We start from the raw sequence: 6,000 nt of genomic DNA on the forward strand, positions 1-6,000 counted from the left end.
GTGGGAATTTTATGCTAAATCAGGGCTGCCCAATTCCAGTCCTCGAGATCTACTGGCAGGCCAGGTTTTCAGGATATCCACAATGAACATGCATGAGAGATATTTTCCTGCACTGCCTTCTTGATATACAAATCTCTCTCATGCATGTTCATTATGGATATCCTGAAAACCTGGCCTGCCAGTAGATCTTGAGGACTGGAATTGGGCAGCCCTGTCCTAAATAGTCTCTCAGAATGGGTAAATCATTGAACAGGACCACTACATATGAAGATACTTATCTGAAGCCTCACAGAACCTCCAGCATAGTGGGCTATGACTTGGGTTCATCACATGAACCCTCACAGGAGTTAAATACCGTCACATCAAAACTTTGGAATTAATGTTCTTTCAGTTAGTAGCAATTGTCATCTTATAAATTATATACTAGCAATTCCTCCCATTGAGATCTATCCCACTCAACCCATTTCCCAAACCTTCATATAATTTAACTTTTCAAATGTATTAACCTTGTAAAACTGAAAAACCAAAATGAGACCTTTAGAACACTGTTGCAAAGTCCAGAGATTTTCAAGTAGTGCAAGTTTCTGAAACTAAATACATTTCCATTCAGTAGATAGTAAACCATGCTTAATTTGCAGATATTGATAGATTTAGTAAGCTTAAATTTGTCCTGTAACTGCTCGAAAGTTTTTAGACTGTGATCATGAAGAAATTGGGAAAACTCTCAAACCCTTGTTGTTCCATTCTTTTAATCAAGAACTAAATTTGAAACAGATGACTGTACAAATATGCATTATTAGTACCAAACACAATTTCCACTGTTTACCCCATAAATTGATAGTAACCTGGCTCCAACAACTCAGAATGTGTCTGGTATACGGTTTATTGAAGGCTAACACTTTCTTCTTAATGAAACTACACCAGGGCAAGTTGTATAAATTTTGCCCAGGGCAAAAAGACTATTCTACTTGTACATATGACTTATAAATACTACAAATACACTATATCCAGTTGCAAGCACATCAATTCCCCTGAAACATCAAGCTACATTTGTAGAGAGAATTTAGCCCTTTTACATTCAGGATCCCAACTTGAATAGCAGACCTATTTATTGTATCTCTATATCTTATGCAGTTACCCTTCCTACTAGACAAATGCACAGTGCATTTTGTAGAGTATTCTTTTGATGAAATCCGATCCATAACTGCTTTCCAGAATATTAAGTAGCTCTACCCACCACTTCCTTCCAACTTGAATCAATTCCCCCACCCCCTGTTATGCCACTGTGCTGTCCACCCATTTACACATGGGGAAGACAAATCAGCCCATGGATTTGACTGCATTATGCAGCATACAACATACAAATATGTGTCATCCCCCCATTCAATAACACAACTTTTCTTAACAGTTATAACTTGGTATAAGAATTCAAGGATATACCTCTAAGGTTAAAGTAATAAAACCCAACCAATTCTGGAGCATATAGTCTCCCCAAAGGGTATAATGCAGAAACAAAATAAATTAGCAAATTATAAGTAAGTTGGAATATCCACTAGTGTGGTAGTGAAAGATATCAGAACAATTGCATTGAGATTATAAAACTGGCTAAAACAATGTTTAGAAATTAGAACCAAAGAAATTTGTTGCCCCTTGATGGTTCAACAGATCGCCTCATAAGTCTGGATCCCTTCATCGAACTCTGCCAATGCCGATGGGAGGAACAAAGGCACTTACCAAGTTGGCTCTGTACATCCTCTGGGAAGTTTGGCAACTTTAGCTGAGCAATGCACTTCTAGACTTCGTCTGCTGACCGGAAACTTCTAATATTACCATTTAAAGTGAAAATAAACACAAAAGGTATGCCCATTTGTATCTAATATTTTCACCATGCAAAATAAAAAAGTGACCCCCTTGCAGATCTTTCTTTTTTTTTTTTTTACAGAGTTATAGTAGAGATATTTTAGAAAATCTCCACTTGTGCATCTATCCATTGAAATGCACCCAACTTGCATACAGCTGCCAAAATGCGCTTTCATACTAAAATCTGTTAAGAACAGAGATGGTGTTTGCTTATTTTCTCCCCTAGGACCTAATACCTTATGTGCTCTATCCACTTTTATTGAGATGCTATCAGCTGGAGATCAGGCTGGATGTCCATTAAGTGTTTAGCCAGATCTTGTATCACTTTAATTCAGTCTGTATAGTTAAAGGATTTCTCAGATTCTTAAAAAATGGCATCTTGACCTACAATATTTCTAGGTCCTCCACTCTGTCCCATAAAATATTGTGATCTGTAGCTGCTGACTCAAAGGAGGAATGTAAAATTTCCACCACCTCCTCCTCATGTTGCACCATGCATTGTTCTAATCGTTAGGTATGCTCTAAGAATTTTCAGTTCTTTTTTAAAATCTGCCACTGCTTCTTGGATGTCCCAATAAACCAACTTTAGCTCATTTTTTAAATCTAGCATTCACTATGGTGCTGTCCCATATCAGAGCTGTGTTCGTCCTTAGAGTCAGAGGCGGGTGCCTTTGGTTTCTTTGATCAATACTTTCAGCCTCAGAATTCAACATGGCACGGCGCAAATTTAGCCAAATCCAACTTCTTTCTAGATACCATTTATAAAGGAAAAGTTCTGTTTTATCAGCAAGCTGCATTTTGCAACTGCAGCAGGGAGAATAATGGTAATTTTCAGCTAGTATCCCAGAGATCTAGTACCTAACTGCCATTCCAACTGGCCACTTCATTTCCTTCCCACCCCACCCCATTGGGCATAATTTTTAAACCGCTTTAAGTAAAAGCTTTGTTCCTGGTATTATAATTCTTTAATCAATTTAGCTTAATAGTTGCATAAAATTATCTTCAGTTTGTATGGCTTTCCCAAGTATTCTCTACAGCAAAAGCTGAAACCTTTATAAGTCGAAAATGGTAACATAATTTAACTTCAGTTTTGGGAATCTTGCTATTTCTTTGGTTACTTACACTTCAGCCTTACAAGCAAGCAGTACTGTTCTTAATGAATAGCTGGCCAAGAAGCTTGTTTTCATGTTGTAAGTCATAAGTGCTCATTGTATCTTAACTTAGATTATCAAACTTTTTTTCACATCTGCTCTTAAAAAGAAGGTGATAACCATAATGATAGAGTAAGAATTCCCTTGCTGAAAGCATGGAATGCTGTGGATTGAGAAATCTTGTCATTTGTAGAGACAGTAATAATACAGGCCAACAAAAAAAAATTCCTGGTGGCTTGGTTTTTTTGACCTGCTCATGGGGTTATTTTGGGCGCTGATTCAGAAAATTGCATTGGATAGACCACATCAGCTCTAGTTTCTTAGATATGGTTGAATTTATTTATTTTTTATTGTTGTTTAAAATATCTCTTCTGCTGAATGGGGAATCTCTTTAGTCTTGGATAAGATAAATTTCCAAGAACATCAATGGGTGATTTGTGTAGACTTGAAGATGGTTAATTTTCTTCTTTGTCAGCAGAGTGACTACACAAAGTATCCTTGCTTTTTATGCCTTTGGGATAGTAGAGCCAAACATGAACATTGGGCAAAAGAAGATTGGTCTCCAAGGGTTGGAGGACAAAATGTAATCAATGAATCTTTGGTAGCACAAGAGAGAATCATACTGCTACCACTACATATAAAGGTAGGCCTGATGAAACAATTTGTAAAGGCTTTGAATAAAGGTCCATGCATTGAATACATAGTGCATATGTTACCTGGACTTAACCAAGGAAAAACTGAAGGCAAGAATTTTCAGTGATCCACAAATCAGACAACTTATGAATGGCTCACATTTCATAGCATCAATGAATGAAATCGAATCATGTGCCTAGTCTTCATTTCTTCTTGAAGTGATAAACTTTCTTGGCAACAAGAAGGCAGACAACTCTTTCATTTCAACAGGCTTGGCTGTAACATTAGTGTTAAAGTCCATTATGTGCACAGTCGCTTAGATCGCTTTCCAGAGAACCTTGGTGACTTAAGCAAAGAGCAAAGTGAACGATTTCACCAAGACAAAAACAATGGAAGCCAAATGAACCTGACTGAATTTTTTGATTGGGTGACCGTAGAACTGGATCGAGGACATATGCTAGTTGTAATTTACTTAGATTTCAGCAAAGCCTTTGATACGGTTCCTCATAGGAGGCTGTTGAACAAACTTGAAGGGCTGAAGTTAGGACCCAAAGTGGCGAACTGGGTTAGAAATTGGTTGTCAGACAGACGTCAGAGGATGATGGCTAATGGAAATTGCTCAGAGGAAGGAAAGGTGAGTAGTGGAGTCCCTCAGGGTTCGGTGCTGGGGCTGATCCTGTTCAATATGTTTGTGAGTGACACTGCTGAAGGGTTAGAAGGAAAAGTGTGCCTTTTTGCAGATGATACCAAGATTTGTAACAGAGTAGACACTGAAGAGGGAGTGGAAAATATGAAAAAGGATCTGCAAAAGTTAGAAGAATGGTCTAATGCCTGGCAACTAAAATTCAATGCAAAGAAATGCAGAGTAATGCATTTGGGGATTAATAATCGGAAGGAACCGTATATGCTGGAAGATGAGAAGCTGATATGCACGGACGGGGAGAGGGACCTTGGGGTGTTAGTGTCCGAAGATCTAAAGGCAAGAAAACAGTGTGACAAGGCGGTAGCTGCTGCCAGAAGGATGCTGGGCTGTATAAGGAGAGGCGTAGCCAGTAGAAGGAAGATGGTTTTGATGCCCTTGTACAGGTCATTGGTGGAGAAGAAAACGGTGATGGATTTCAAAGAAGCGTGGGATGAACACAGAGGATCTAGAATCAGAAAATAATATTAAATATTGAACTAAGGCTATTATTGGGCAGACTTGCATGGTTTGTATATGGCCGTTTGGGGGAGGATGGGCAGGAGAGGCCTTCAATGGCTGGGAGGGTGTAGATGGGCTGGAGTAGATTTTGACGGAGATTTCAGCAGTTGGAACCCAAGCACAGTACTGGGTAGAGCTTTGGATTCTTGCCCAGAAATAGCTAAGAAGAAAAAATTTTAATTGAATCAGGTTGGGCTGACTGGATGGACCATTCGGGTCTTTATCTGCCATCATCTACTATGTTAGATACCAAGAAAGGTGGGATGCACACATAATGGCAGACTATTGTTGAAATCTTATGCAGGATTGTCCTGGCAGATTCCACTCTGGGAAGTTTTACAAAAGGAGCTTCTTGTGTGTCGAATGACTGGAAAGTTTGTATCATATACTTGTGCTTTTGGTATGAAATAAGTAGATTTTTTTTCATGTTGTACACTTTTCTTTTAATGTTTAATATGTTTCCTTCATGTTTAAAAGATATTTAAACACATCATTAAAATATCCTGATTTTTTTAAAATGGGCGGGCAGAGTGAAGAGTGTTAAACATAGAAACATAAAAATATGATAAAGGCCAAATGGCCCATCCAGTCTGCCCATCCACAGTAACCATTATCTCTTCCTCTCTCTAAGAGATCCCGCACTTTCTTGAATTCAGACACAGTCTCTATCTCCACCATCCTTTCTGTAAAAAAGTATTTCCTTAGATTACTCCTGAGCCTATCACCTCTTAACTTCATTCTATGCCCTCTCATTCCACAGCTTCCTTTCTAATGAAAGAGACTTGACTCATGCACATTTACATCACGTAGGTATTTAAACGTCTACATTATATCTCCCCTCTCCCGCCTTTCCTCCAAAGTATACAGATTGAGATTTTTAAGTCGGTTCCCATACGCGTTATGACGAAGACCATACACCATTTTAGTAGCCTTCCTCTGGACTGATTCCATCCTTTTTATATCTTTTTGAAGGTGCGGCTTCCAGAATTGTACACAATATTCTAAATGAGGTCTCACCAAAATCTTATACGGGGCATCAATACCTCTTTTTTCCTGCTGACCATAACTCTCCCTATGCACCCTAGCATCCTTCTAGCTTTAGCTGTACCTTTTCAACCTGTTTGACCACCTTAAGTTCATCACATACAATCACAC

This window comes from Geotrypetes seraphini, chromosome 8, assembly GCF_902459505.1.
Source record: "Geotrypetes seraphini chromosome 8, aGeoSer1.1, whole genome shotgun sequence".
NCBI classification, from domain to species: domain Eukaryota; kingdom Metazoa; phylum Chordata; class Amphibia; order Gymnophiona; family Dermophiidae; genus Geotrypetes; species Geotrypetes seraphini.